A 12,985-nucleotide genomic window follows, 5' to 3' on the forward strand; every position below is an offset into this window, starting at 1 on the left:
GGCAGCAACACCCCCGCGAGTGTCAGGCTGCTCCCCGGGGACTGCACCTGCCTCTGGGCTCCAGCCTGTCCCCAGGGGAGCGAGGAAGCCTCCCCCAGCTCCTCACCCCTTCCCCCAGCACTGCCCTCCTCTGCAGGTTCTGCCCACTGCCAGGGCTGAAGGAAGCCCAGGCCTCCAGACTGTTTTAAACACCTTTATCATTTTGCCATAAACCGAAGGAAGGTCAAAGGACCTGCACAGGACAGCCAGTTTTTAGGAATAAAATGGCGAGATGGATGTTGTGAGATCCCACCGGATGTGATCAGTGAAATAACAGCTGTGTTGGCACCCACTAACAAAAAAGAAGCACAAGCTTTCCTAGGTGTTGTGGGTTTTTGGAGAATTCATTTCCAGGTTACTGTCTGATCATAAGCCCTCCCTATCGAGTGATCAGGAAGAAGAACGGTTTTGAATGGGGCCCTGAGCAGCGGCAAGGCTTTGAACAAGTGCAAGAGGAGACGATTTGTGTGGTAGCCCTTGGGCCAGTGTGGACAGGACAAGCTGTGGAAAGCATGCTTTACTCCACAGGCAGGGACCACGGCCCACCTGGAGCCTCTGGCAGAAAGCACGTGGAGAGACTCGAGGTCTAGGCTTTTGGAGCTGGGGTTATCAAGGACTGGAGGCCCGCTACACTCCATTTGGAAAAGAAATACCAGCAGCGTATGAAGGGCTTTGAGCCACTTCAGAAGTAGTTGGTACCGAAGCACAGCTCATCTTGGCACTTGGCCTGTGCTGGATGTTCGAAGGGAGGGTCCCCTCTACGCATTATGTAACTGGGTCATGCTTATAACGCAACGGGCTCAAATGGGAAATCCCGACCACCCAGGAATCCTGGAAGTGATCATGGACTGGCCAGACGGCCAAAACTTTGGAGTGTCACTCGTGCTGAAGAGGCCCAGCTGTGTAGTAAATTACCAGAAAAAGAGAAGCAATATGCCCTGTTTACAGATGCGTCCTGTGAGAAAATATTGGAGCTGGAAGGCTGCTGTATGGAGTCCTACATGACAAGTCACAGAAACTGATGAAGGAGAAGGTGAATCGAGTCAGCCTGCAGAAATGAAAGCCATCCAGCTGGCTTTAGATACTGCTGAATGAGAAAAATGGCCAGTCTTTTATCTCTACACTGACTCATGGATGGTGGCAAATGCTCTGTGGGGGCGGCTACAGCAGTGGAACTGGATCAACTGGCAGCAGAGAGGCAAACCCATCTGGGCTGCTGAACTGTGGCAAGATATCGCTGCCCGAGCAGAGAACCTGGTTGTGTAAGTACACCACGTAGATGCTCACAGAGTTCTGCCACTGAAGAACACCAAAACAATGAGCAGGTGGACCAGGCTGCTGGAATTGAAGTGGCTCAGGTGGATCTAGACTGGGAACATAAGGGTGTGCTATCTGGAGCTCGATGGGCCCTTGACACATCAGGACATCTGGTAAGGGATGCAACATATAGATGGGCTCGTGACCGAGGGGCGGACTTGACAATTGATGCCATTGCTCAAGTTATCCATGCGTGTAAAGCACGCGCCATAATCAAACACACCGAGCGGCTAAAGCCTGTTTGCTATAGAGGACAATGGCTGAATTATCAGTACGGGGAAGCATGGCAGACTGATTATATCCCACTACCAGAAACCCACCCCAGCAAGCACCATGCGCTTACAAAGCTGGAAGTGACGGCTGGATGGCTGGAAACATGCCCTGTGACCCATGCCACTGCCCAGAATACTGTCTTGGGCCTTGAAAAACAAGGTTTATGGTGGCGCAGCACCCCTGAAAGAATTGAATCAGACAACGGGACTCATTTCCAAAACAACCTCATAAACACCTGGGCCAAGCAGCGTGGCAAGGGTGTGTCACATCCCTTTTCATGCACCAGTCTCCAGGACAACTGAATGTTACGATGGACTGTTAAAAACTACACTGAGTGCTGGGACATTCAAGTATTGGGATACAAATTTAGCAGAAGCCACTTGGCTAGTTAACACTAGAGGATATGCGAGCCAACCTGGCCCTCCCAAACTGAAAACTCTGTGCACTGTGTAAGGAGATAAGATCCCTGTAGTACATATAAGGAACTGGCTGGGAAAGACAGGCTGGGTTATTCCTTCTGTGACCCTGGGGAGACAGCTCCATCACCCATGCTGCTCTAAGCTCTGCTCCCACAGGACTCCTCTGCCATAAGGCGTTCCCAAGGGAGGGCAATAGCCCCGGGCGTCAGGCTGCTCCCCGGGGACTGCCTCCAGTGCATGGAGTGCCCCAGGACCTGCTCCTCACCAGTCCAACGAGCACTGCCCTACTCTGTGGACTCTGCTCACTGCCAGGGCTGGAGGGAGCCCAGGCATCCAGGCCACTTTAACTACCCCCAGCCTTCCCTAGTCAGGCACCCTCATGAAGCACCAACCCTGCTGAATGGGTTCGTTGTGCCACGGGCCCTGGGCAAACACGGCTCATTAGAGATGCTGTGGGGACAAAGATCCCTCCTCTTGCCAGGGGAGCTCTGTCCTCACAATTAGCTCTGAGTGGCTGCCTGGGGACAAGCGCCCGCTTCATCCTGTCCCTCTGAACAGCCACATCCTGCTCAGGGACAGCACTGGCCTGGGCTGAGGACGAGGGCATTGAAGGGACACTGTGTGGGGACAAGAGCCTTTGGTGAGCTGTGGCCAAGTCCCAGCCAGGGACAGGACTGGAGCCAGAGCCTTGTTGGGGCAGGGTCACTAGGATCCACCATCCGGGGACAGCTCTGCAGAGTGGGACCCAGGTGGCCTGGGAGGGCACGGTGGCTCCAGGCACTGGCCAGGTGAGGGCCAGGGCAGGGGAATTCCCCTCTGTTCTCTGCTCTGGGGAGGCCATAGGAGGGTATTGGACCAATTTGGAGCCTGCAGCGCAAGGGAAAAGGGGTGGGCTGGAGCTGGGCACCGCGACCACCACAGCACTTCCCCCAAGCCAAACCCTCGTCTCCTGGTGACCAGCGCTCCCCAGCGGTCCCCATTGCCTCCAGTGACTGAAGATCCCAGTCCCCTGCCTGTCCTCATTGCCCACGCCCCCAATTGTCCTCCCACCTCCCAGTGTTCCCTAATCCCGGGGTTCCTGGCACCCAAGAAGAGGAGACAGTCCCAGCCCCTCATTTACCCAGGGGGCTGGAGAGGGGTCAGAGACAATTCGGCTCAGACACGCCTGGTTTGAGGCTGGCGTCATCTCTGGGGGAGTCCTGGAGGGAAAGCCTGGCCTGGGAGGCGAGCAGCACAGGGAGATGGCGGTGCTGGGAGGTGAGGGGCACTGGGAGGTGGGTGGATCTGGCTCTGGGGAGCAGTTGGGGGATGGTTTCCTGTTGGAGCAGTGGGTCATCACCATAGGGTGTCCAGCTGTCAGGAGTGCACTGCCCGCCCCCCCTCACCACTCGTGGGTGCCTGGACCCTTCCCCGTGCAGGTGCCCCACACAGGAAGCTGGACTGATGCCGGGTAAGGTGGTTGGGTCAGTGCCGGAGGCAGGGATGACTCTGTGCCACGGCTGGGTTTGCTGCCAGGGCAGGTGTCTCTGCCAAGCCTGGCTTTGCCCTGGGGGCTCTCGGGTAGGGAGGGGCAAGGAGGAGTCCTGGGAGGCATAAATCTGCCCCTCACCTTCTCCATCTTCACCCAGGTCTTGCCACACCGCAGACGAAGATGAAGGTCGCAGTCCTCAGCGTGGCCCTGCTCTTCACCATCCTGCTGTGCACCCCGGAAGATGCTCAGGTGAGTCCCCAAGGCCACAAGGAAGGGCTCAAGGTTGGGGATGGGTCTTGGCTGATGGACATCCGCTCTCCCGCAGAGTGAAATTGTATTTGTGAACATGAAACCCCTTGACTTGGCCTCTCCCTTTCCCAAGCAACGGGCTCCTCCACGCTCCCATGCACCTCCAGCCCCGGGCAATGCAGCTTTCTCCCTCCCACAATGCCCCCTCTTCCCTCCTTCCCCCACAATTAATCAACCGGTGCCCACAGCCCGGATTCCTCAGTGAGTGGTCTGACCTGTCCCCTCCCGGCAGGGTCCACAGCAAATTCCTGTGAGGGCCCCCACCAGTTTCTTGCCTGGGTGCCCCCACACCCCTCCCTTTTTGGCCTCCCTGTCCCATCCTTTTGCTCCTCTCAGGCATCTCCTCTCCGAGATCTCCTCTGCATCGTACCTAGGGACCCCAAATGCCCTCCCTCAGAACACTCCCAATGCCTTTCTTTGAGTCTTTCCCCTCAGTCTGTTGCCTTTCACTTGAGGACTTGAGGTCCCTGTATGTCCTCCACTTGAATTCCTTTACCCCTCACTTGCATCCCACACAGTCCTGTCTATTCAGTGCCCCCAGACCAGTCCCTTGGGGTCCGCTAATTCAGCCCAGTGCCCTGTCTTTGGGTCCCCCACACCCACACCCCCATCCTCTTTGGACTCCCTGAATTCCCCAGACTATCCTTGTCTCCATCCCCACCCCTGGTCCCTACATGAACAAGTACCCCAGGTGAAACTTGGAGCAATGGGGCTGGGGGAAGCAGAAGGGATTGTCCCCCTCAGACCAGTGGGAGACCATGGGCCTTGGGGACTGGCGACACCTGTGCCCCACCCACAGACCCACCAAGGTCTAATCCTGACCACCCTTTGCTCTCCTTCCCTAGGCATTCTTTGAAGCAAGTGGAAGTTATAGCCTGGATGTAAGTAGTGGGGTGGACTTGGTGGGCATCCAGTCTGGGGAAGGGGAGGTCACACTTGTCCTCCCATTCCTTACTGGGACCGGGGACATCGCAGTGACCAGTGTGGTCTCATGGTCTCTCTACAGGTGGGCTACAGTTTTGGGCGAGTGAAGAGGGCTGAGGTGGGTACTATGCATTCTGCTGTCCCCAGACCCTCCCATCCCACGGCCACGACACTCCAGGGCATCCCAGTATGCCTCAGTACACCTAATGTACACAGTGCATCCCACTGCAAACCCATAGAACGCTCATGCACCCCTGTGTTTTCGCAGAGAGGCCTCCTTCCCCAGGGCCCCCATTGCGTTCCCATCCATGCCACTACAACCCAGTACACCCCAGGATGCCCCAGTACACAGCCACACACCCAAGCAGTCCCCTTCCCCAGGAGCACCACTGCTTTCTGTGCACCACCAGACAAATTCATGTACCACTTTTTTCTCCAGAGGCAACTTCCCCATGGCCCCCATTGCTTTCCACAGCATCCCAGTGCACCCCAGTGCAACCCAAGCGTGGCCCTAACCCTCCCTTTCTCTCTAGCCCCCTGTGGCTGATGAGGTGGAGCTTGTGCGCCAGAAACGCATGGCTGCCGTTGATGTCTAGGTGAGCAGCATCATGGGTTCTCCAGCCCAACAAATGTTCCTGCACCTCACGGGATCCCTAAGCCCTCTGGGGTGGGCAAAACTTGGATTTAGGAGGGGGAAACAGAGGGGACTGTCCATGATGCATGTCGCAGGGTGAGTTGGACAGGGCTGCCTCCATGCCTTTCCTTGCACCCCTTGGGGCTCTACAGACCCAGAGGGTCACCATGCAGGCCAGGCAGGGGCTCAGGTGGCATACGGACCCCAAGGATCACCGTGCGGGCTGGGCAGGCTTTCTGGGAGATTTAGGGGCATCGTGGGCTAATGACACACTGCGCAAGGGGCTCCAGGTGCCATACGGATCTCAGGAGAGCCAAGTCCTGTCCTGGGTGTAGTGAGGACTCCAATTCCCTGCTCCTTCCCCGTGTCTCTGCAGAGAGACACGGTGGGGGCAAGGCCCCTCTCATGTCCCAGCTGATACAAGCGATCTCATTTTGGGCTCTGTCTTTCAGGACTGGAGCTGGTGGTGACACCCTTGTCCTGTCCCCCTCCAGCAGCATGAGGAGATGATCATCCCTGGATGATTCCACCTGATCCCCTGGGAGCTCTGGACCATTTCCCTCTAATGATCAATAAACCCCTTCAGCAAAGCTATGCTCTGCATGTGTCTGTGTCCGTGTCCGTGTCCATGTCCATATCCCTCCACCTCTGCCAGCGCCTGCATGCCTTGGTCCTCTCTGGCTGCACCACTGTGAGAGCAGAGTGGCTGAGGGAGCCCAGGTGCCTGGGGGGTCTCTGTCAAGGACATCCCCTTGCCACCCACCGTGTGCCTCCACGTAAGGGCAGGCTAGGGCAAACTGGAGTGTCCCCCAGGAGGCTGGAGAGGCAAGGGGCAGACAGTGCCAGCCCTTGGGGCACCCGGTGTGTTGGAGGCACCGCGGGTAACAGGTTCTTACCGGGGCTCTAGTGAGCACCATCCCTCAAACAGCACAATCTGGTGCTGGGGCAGGTGAGGAGTGCAGACAGGTAGCCCCAACACCTGGGTCCTCTGCCCCGCTCCGGCAGGGGCGGTGATTCCCTGTCGCATGGACTCAGCACTGCAGGGTTTACAGGCGATTTCAGAAACCCCCACTGCTGGGTCCATATGCCTTCCTGGACTCCCAGACCACACCGTTCTCTGGGGCACGCCCCATCACAGGCCAGGAAGGCAGGTCATGGGCACCAGATGCTGGACAGACCTCCCTCCATCCCCCATCGTGTGTGGCCCAGCTTTGCAGGATTTTGTGTTCATTATCTCTTGGCTGTGGTTTCGTCTCTCCAGGCATGCACTGAATCACCACCCACCACCAACATTTACATTAGGAATTTTTCGCTCACTCCCTGCATGTGGTGATCTTAAGGGTCTTTTCCAACCTAAACGGTTCTATGATTCTGTGATTTCATCTCTTCAGCAGGGTTGACTGCCAGGGAATACTGGACAAAATGCTCCAAGTGGTGTCTCCCGAGAGCAGAGGAGAGGCAGAGGAGCACCTCCGTTCACCTGGTGGCTACGCTTCTTTTGATGCAGCCCAGCACTCTTTTGGTGCAGCACAGACTGACTTTCTGGGCTGCGAGCGTGCATTGCCAGCTCCTGTCCAACGTTTTGTCCAGCAGTACCCCCCAGTCCTTGTCCACAGGGCTACTCTCAATCCCTTCATCCCCCAGCCTGTACTGATAGTGGGGATTGCCCCAACCCAGGTGCACTTGGCCTTGTTGAACTTCATGAGGTTTACATGGGCCAACTGCCCAAGCCTCTCAGGGTCCCTGTGGAGGACATCCCTTTCCTCCAGTGAATCAGCAGCACCACTCAGCCTGGCGTCATCTGCAAACTTGCCGAGGAAGCACTCAATCCCGCTGTGCCATTGACGAAGATATTAAATAGTATTCATCCCAGCACAGACCCCTGATGGACACCAGTCATTACTCGTTTCCACTTGGACACTGAGCCATTGACTATAACACTTTTGATAGATGCTATTGATAACGCAGATTGCGCTGCTGATGCCATAGCAGATGCAGATACCACTGCAGATGCAGACGCCATTTCAGAGGCTGATACCGTTGTAGCAACTGCCGCAGATGTTATTGCTGATGCAAAGTCAGATGCAGGTACAATAGGAGGAGCAGATGCCATTGCAGGTGCAGATATCACTGAAGATGCAGAGGCCATCTTACCATGCACAGAATAACCTGTAACCCTTTTACTGTCAGATCATATGAGGACCCGGCTACACATAGTTCAAGATCAGGATATGGCAATGGCACATCCGTTAAATAGTTCTGAGTCTTTTTGGCATCATGGGTTGCTAAGAGACAATCATGATGTGGAGTTTCTTCCTTGGGAGGAGGGAGTAGAGTAGCAGGGTTCAGCATATTACATTTCTTAATTGTTATGTTTTCCATCATTAAGAGAATCACCTCATAATGATGTATTGGCTGTGGTGACATTGCCTGGGTTGAGGTGCTGTGACAGCAGCACTTCAATTTCATGTAGTCCTCCTGAAAAGGCTCGCATTTCCCTTTAGTAACAGGTTGAGGAACATTTTGAATGGCTTCCATACAGCCCTTGGATAAACGACCCTTCCCTTGTTGGAGAATGTAACCCAGGTATTTTACACTTCTCTTACAAAAATTGGAGAAGTGGAGAAGTGGAGAAGCCCGATGGTCCTTCTCAGCCAAGGCGAACATTCAGGTACAGGTGCCACCTATGTAAGATTCCTTGGTTACCAAGAAGCTGTTAACATATGGTATGAAAACATATCCGTTTTTAATCACAACGTCCTGCAAATCTTTTATTACATTTTTTAGAAAAAATAACAGAGGACCCAGCAAAGCCTTGTCCATGTTAGATGTATCTTTCCCAGGTAAATGCAAAAAGGTATTGGGAGTCCAGATGAATAGGTGTACTGATTTAAGGCAGAAAATGTTGCCGCTGTATCCATTAGAGAGGGTTAATTGTGGTCATCTCTCAAAAGGTTTAGGACCAGATTCTCACAAGAACAAGGGGAAAATAGTTCATACTCAGAGGCTCCTGTAGTGGGTGCACAACTGCCAACCTGCTAGCTGTCAATCCTGGGTGAAATCTACCTGCCCCTGTTGCACAGAGCAGGGAAAGATTGCACAGAGGACTGTGGGGTCCTTTTGGGAGGCCCTTTGGTCATATTGGGCACTCCCGCTTCCCATGGCCATGTTGTCCACGATAATTACAACACTCTTGAGTTTGTTCCTTGAAGTCCATATTGCTCCCAATATTTCCTCCTCTGCCCTTACCTTGAAAACCTTGGTGTCCCCATGCTCTTAGTCTAAGACTCCTACTTCATGCAGCTGCCAACAGGCTGGCTTTCTGTTCCTGTTCTTTCTTTTTTGCTTCAGCTCTCTTTAATCTAGTCCATTAAACACAAACGTGGCAATGATGACTATTTCACCCAATCCTCTGCCCTGCCACCCCAGCACATGTTTAGAAAAATATATTTCTTAATACCTGGGGCTGACTGGTCTACAGAGGAAGATACCGTTGATCGATTTTCCTCCTTCTCAGGGTTGACCCCTCCAAACATTCTCATTCGTTTAACCAGTGAGGTGTAATGTTCAAAGGGGGGACCGGTATTTCCTTGCTGACATTCTTGGTCCTTAGCCCTATTTAGAGGCTTCCTGATGAGACTGACAGTCCTCCTCTCACTCTTTGCAGAGTATCTTTGTTGGCTGCTGTGCTTGGGGTCCCATCCTGGGTCATTGGCTGGCCATGGGATTCTGCCCTGTGCTTCCCCAGCCCATCTGCAATTATTTGTTTCTCAGATTTTAATTTTTTCATCTGGAGTAAGGACCACCTCAAATAGTTGCTGCATGTCAGCTCACGAAAGGTCTTAAATGTGGAAGATTACAGCTAGCTACCAGCTTGTCTGGATCATCCCACAGTCTGGGCATCTGTTGTTGGCCCAAAACCAAATCAGCAGGTGGAAATGACACGCAGGCTGTTCCCACGGAAAGCTGGCCGTGTTCCAGTCCCGGCCCTATAATTTCTTGTCAGAAGTCCTTGCAAACCAGAAGAAGTAGCAATAGCTGGAGCAGATACCAGAGAAAAGGCAGGGAAAAGACCAGTTAGGAGGGGCAGGTAGAGCTGAATGTGGAATGTCCCTGATTGTCCTTGTTCAGGCTGGATATTTGGATTCAATTTCCGACTTAAAGGGGAAACTCCTCTCTGATATTTAATAATTTGGGAATGTAAAGAGCTCTCATTTTTCCCATTTGTCCACAGTTCTTTTCTTATTCTCTGCTCTGGAGGGGAAAATTCCCTTTGATACCTGTAATTATCCCAGCTAGTCCCTTTTTGTGACCGGAACGGATCCTCCAATTGCTGGCATAGAGAGCTCAGCTTAATGTCATCAAAGGAACCAGACTGTGGCCATGTTTGGTGCATGTCACCAAGGGCAGTCATTCCTGGCCAAACTTCCTGACACAGGGCTCGGGCTTTTGACAACCTGGCCACCCCATCAGTAAGTTTCCAGTATTGCAGCGTTTCATCTACTGGTGACCTCTTCACTGTACACTGTCTACCTCACGTTATTACACAATCACCTCCTCACCGCCAAGCAAGATCCATGCTTCAGTAACTGCCCCATTTTGGTGGTGCATTTCCCCCCTATCTCCTTGCCTTGCACCAGGGCCACTCTACAACCTCAAAAATGCAGTTACCTGGGAAGCCTTGGCCTTTGAACAAAGAGTTTGGTGGTTGAGAGCCCCTTGACTGTACCAAGCACTCTTGAGTAGATGAGGTAGGGAATGGCATTGATTGTAACAGGAAGGCGGTTGCCTGAGCAGGGGTGAGGAACAAGAACAGGACTAACTCATTATCTCCTGACAACCCTGGAACGACCGGTACCAGTGCTTGTCATGGTTTAGCCCCAGCCAGCAACTACGCACCACGCAGCCGCTTGCTCACTCCCCCACGGTGGGACGGGGGAGAGAATTGGAAGAGTAAAAGTGAGGAAACTCATGGTTTGAGATAAAGACAGTTTAATAAGTAAAGCAAAAGCCGTGCACGCAAGCAAAGCAAAACAAGGAATTTGTTCACCACTCCCCATGGGCAGGCCGGTGTTCAGCCATCTCCAGGGAAGCAGGGCTCCGTCACGCGTAATGGTTTCTTGGGAAGACAGACGCCATAACTCCGAACGTCCCTCCACCCCTTCCTTCTTCTTTGTCCCAGCTTTATATACTGAGCATGACGTTATATGGTATGGAATATCTCTTTGGCCAGCCTGCGTCAGCTGTCCCAGCTGTGTCCCCTCCCAGCTTCCCGTGCACCCCCAGCCTGCTCGCTGCAGGCCAGCACGAGAAGCTGGACTGTCCTTGAGTACTTAGCAACAACTCAAAACATCAGCACCTTATCAACATTTTCTCATCCCAAATCCAAAACATAGCCTCACACTAGCTTCTATGAAGAAAATTAACTCTACCCTGGCTAAAACCAGGACATTATCCACCCCTTATTCCATACCATTTACCTTATGCTCAGGTACCACACTATCCAATATAACCTCATCAACCACCACCCCCCTTCCCATCCTTTAATATAATACACAGATTATCATCCCCTTAGTCCATAGACCTCCCTCCAAAATGTCCGTGAAAAGTCTGCTGAGTTCGTTTAGTCCATGACTTTGGGGTCCATCCCTTATGGTGGTCACTCAGGACAGGCGAGGTGGGGTGTTGCATGGAGTTACTGGGTACCAAAGCCAGCTGAGGTCAGGTCACTGCTGCACTGGCACTGCTTCTTGTAAGGCTTGTCCTCCATTCGTTCAGGTGGTTCCTGCTATAGTAGTTCCTATAACATGCAACTCAAATCATGGGTTACAACAGTTTAAAGGTACTTCCATTACAATCTCCACCCCTGGGCCCTTTGTACTGGACCATAGGGTTTAACATTGCAATGAACTCCTCCCCTTGCCCCTGCTCCAGCTTGGACTTATCCACAGACTGCAGTCCCTTCCGTGAGCCACAGTCTCTCCAGGGGTATATCTGCTGTGGCATAGATTTATCCACAGTTGCAGTCACTTCGAGGTGCACCTGCTCCAAAACGGCCGTCTCCACGGGCCACACTACCTCCAGAGATAAATCTGCTCCAACGTGGCCTTACCCATAGTTCCAGTTCCTCCAGCAATATACCTGCACTGTTGAGGGCTTCTCCATGGCCACACACTTTGAGGTGCTCCAAGCATGACCTCATGCACAACCAATAATGCTTCAAGGTGCACCTGCTGCAACATAGACTTATCCACAGCCACAGACACTTCGAGATGTACCTTCTCCAGTGTGGACTTATCCTTGTGCCACAATCCCATCAGAGGTATACCTGCTGCGGCACACACATAACCATGGCCACAGATGCTTCGAGATATACCTGCTTCTGGCATGGGCTTATGCACAGCCACAGACACTTCGGGGTGTCCTGCTCCCTCCCTCACCCACAGGTCACAGTCCCTTTGACTCGAGTTCACAGTGGAGTTCCAGCCTATTCAGTACAGCAGCACAGGAGAAAAACCAGCAAAAAAATCTGCCAGCCCAGGTGCAAGGCCATTGCTGCTATCAGAATCTTCCCAGGCACAGCAGGGTCAGACGATCAGCAGTACAGCAGCAGCGAAAGCAAAATGCAGCCACTAACGAGCACTGGACTCTAATATATGCAGGGAAGGCAAACCCATGGCAAGCACAGGGGCCTGGCAATTAATGGCTAAGCAGCAATAACAGCTATAAATTCTATCATCTAGCACATTCCAATCAAACTTGTCGCTGAAACCAGGACAGTGCTACTGGAGACTTGAGAGATCACCTGTCTGGGTTGTGGCCAGGATGGAAGTTCACTGATGCCTAAAGTCAATCATCTCCCAACCCTATAAACAGCCGTCCCAAGTGAGGCCCTTTGAGCTCTCCTGGATCGCAGAGGGCTGAGACCAGCACCTCCCTCTGAGTGGGACATCTCTCCAAGCTTGTGAACTCTTAAGTTCACGATAAGTTTGGAGGACTGTTGCTGAAGTTTGGCACGGGACCTGGGACCTACTTCTTGAGACTCAACCCTCACCCACTGAAATATGCAAAGCATTCGACATGAGCATTTCACTGGACTCAAGCAGAATTTTTAATACCTACCTACCTACCTACCTACCTACCTACCTACCTACCTACCTACCTACCTACCTTCCTCCCTCCCTCCCTCCCTCCCTCCCTCCCTCCCTCTTTATATATCTCTACATCTATATCTATGTCTCTGTGTGTGTAATTAGAGAATCTTGTTAAGTCTTTAACTAAGTTGTTGTGTTATTAAGCTTAGTTAGAAAATTATTTCACTTGTGATTTACCTTAATAGTGTTAATCACAAGTGATAAATCACAACAACCTGATTCTGACTCAATTTCCCTGACTCTGCATGTGACATTCCTACCGATCCACATGTAAATCATTCCAATTTAATTTCAATTTGGTTTCTCTTTGTTTACTTTTTCCATGTTGAATAAGTAATAGAGTGGACCTTGCCATCAAATTTTGCTAAGTTGTGCTTTTATAAATTTATATTAAAATAATTTGCTTCCTAATATCTTTGGCTTGGATTATTAGGAAAAATTTCTT

This window comes from Phaethon aethereus (genome assembly GCF_964289735.1).
Source record: "Phaethon aethereus genome assembly, chromosome: 30".
Lineage (NCBI taxonomy): Eukaryota > Metazoa > Chordata > Aves > Phaethontiformes > Phaethontidae > Phaethon > Phaethon aethereus.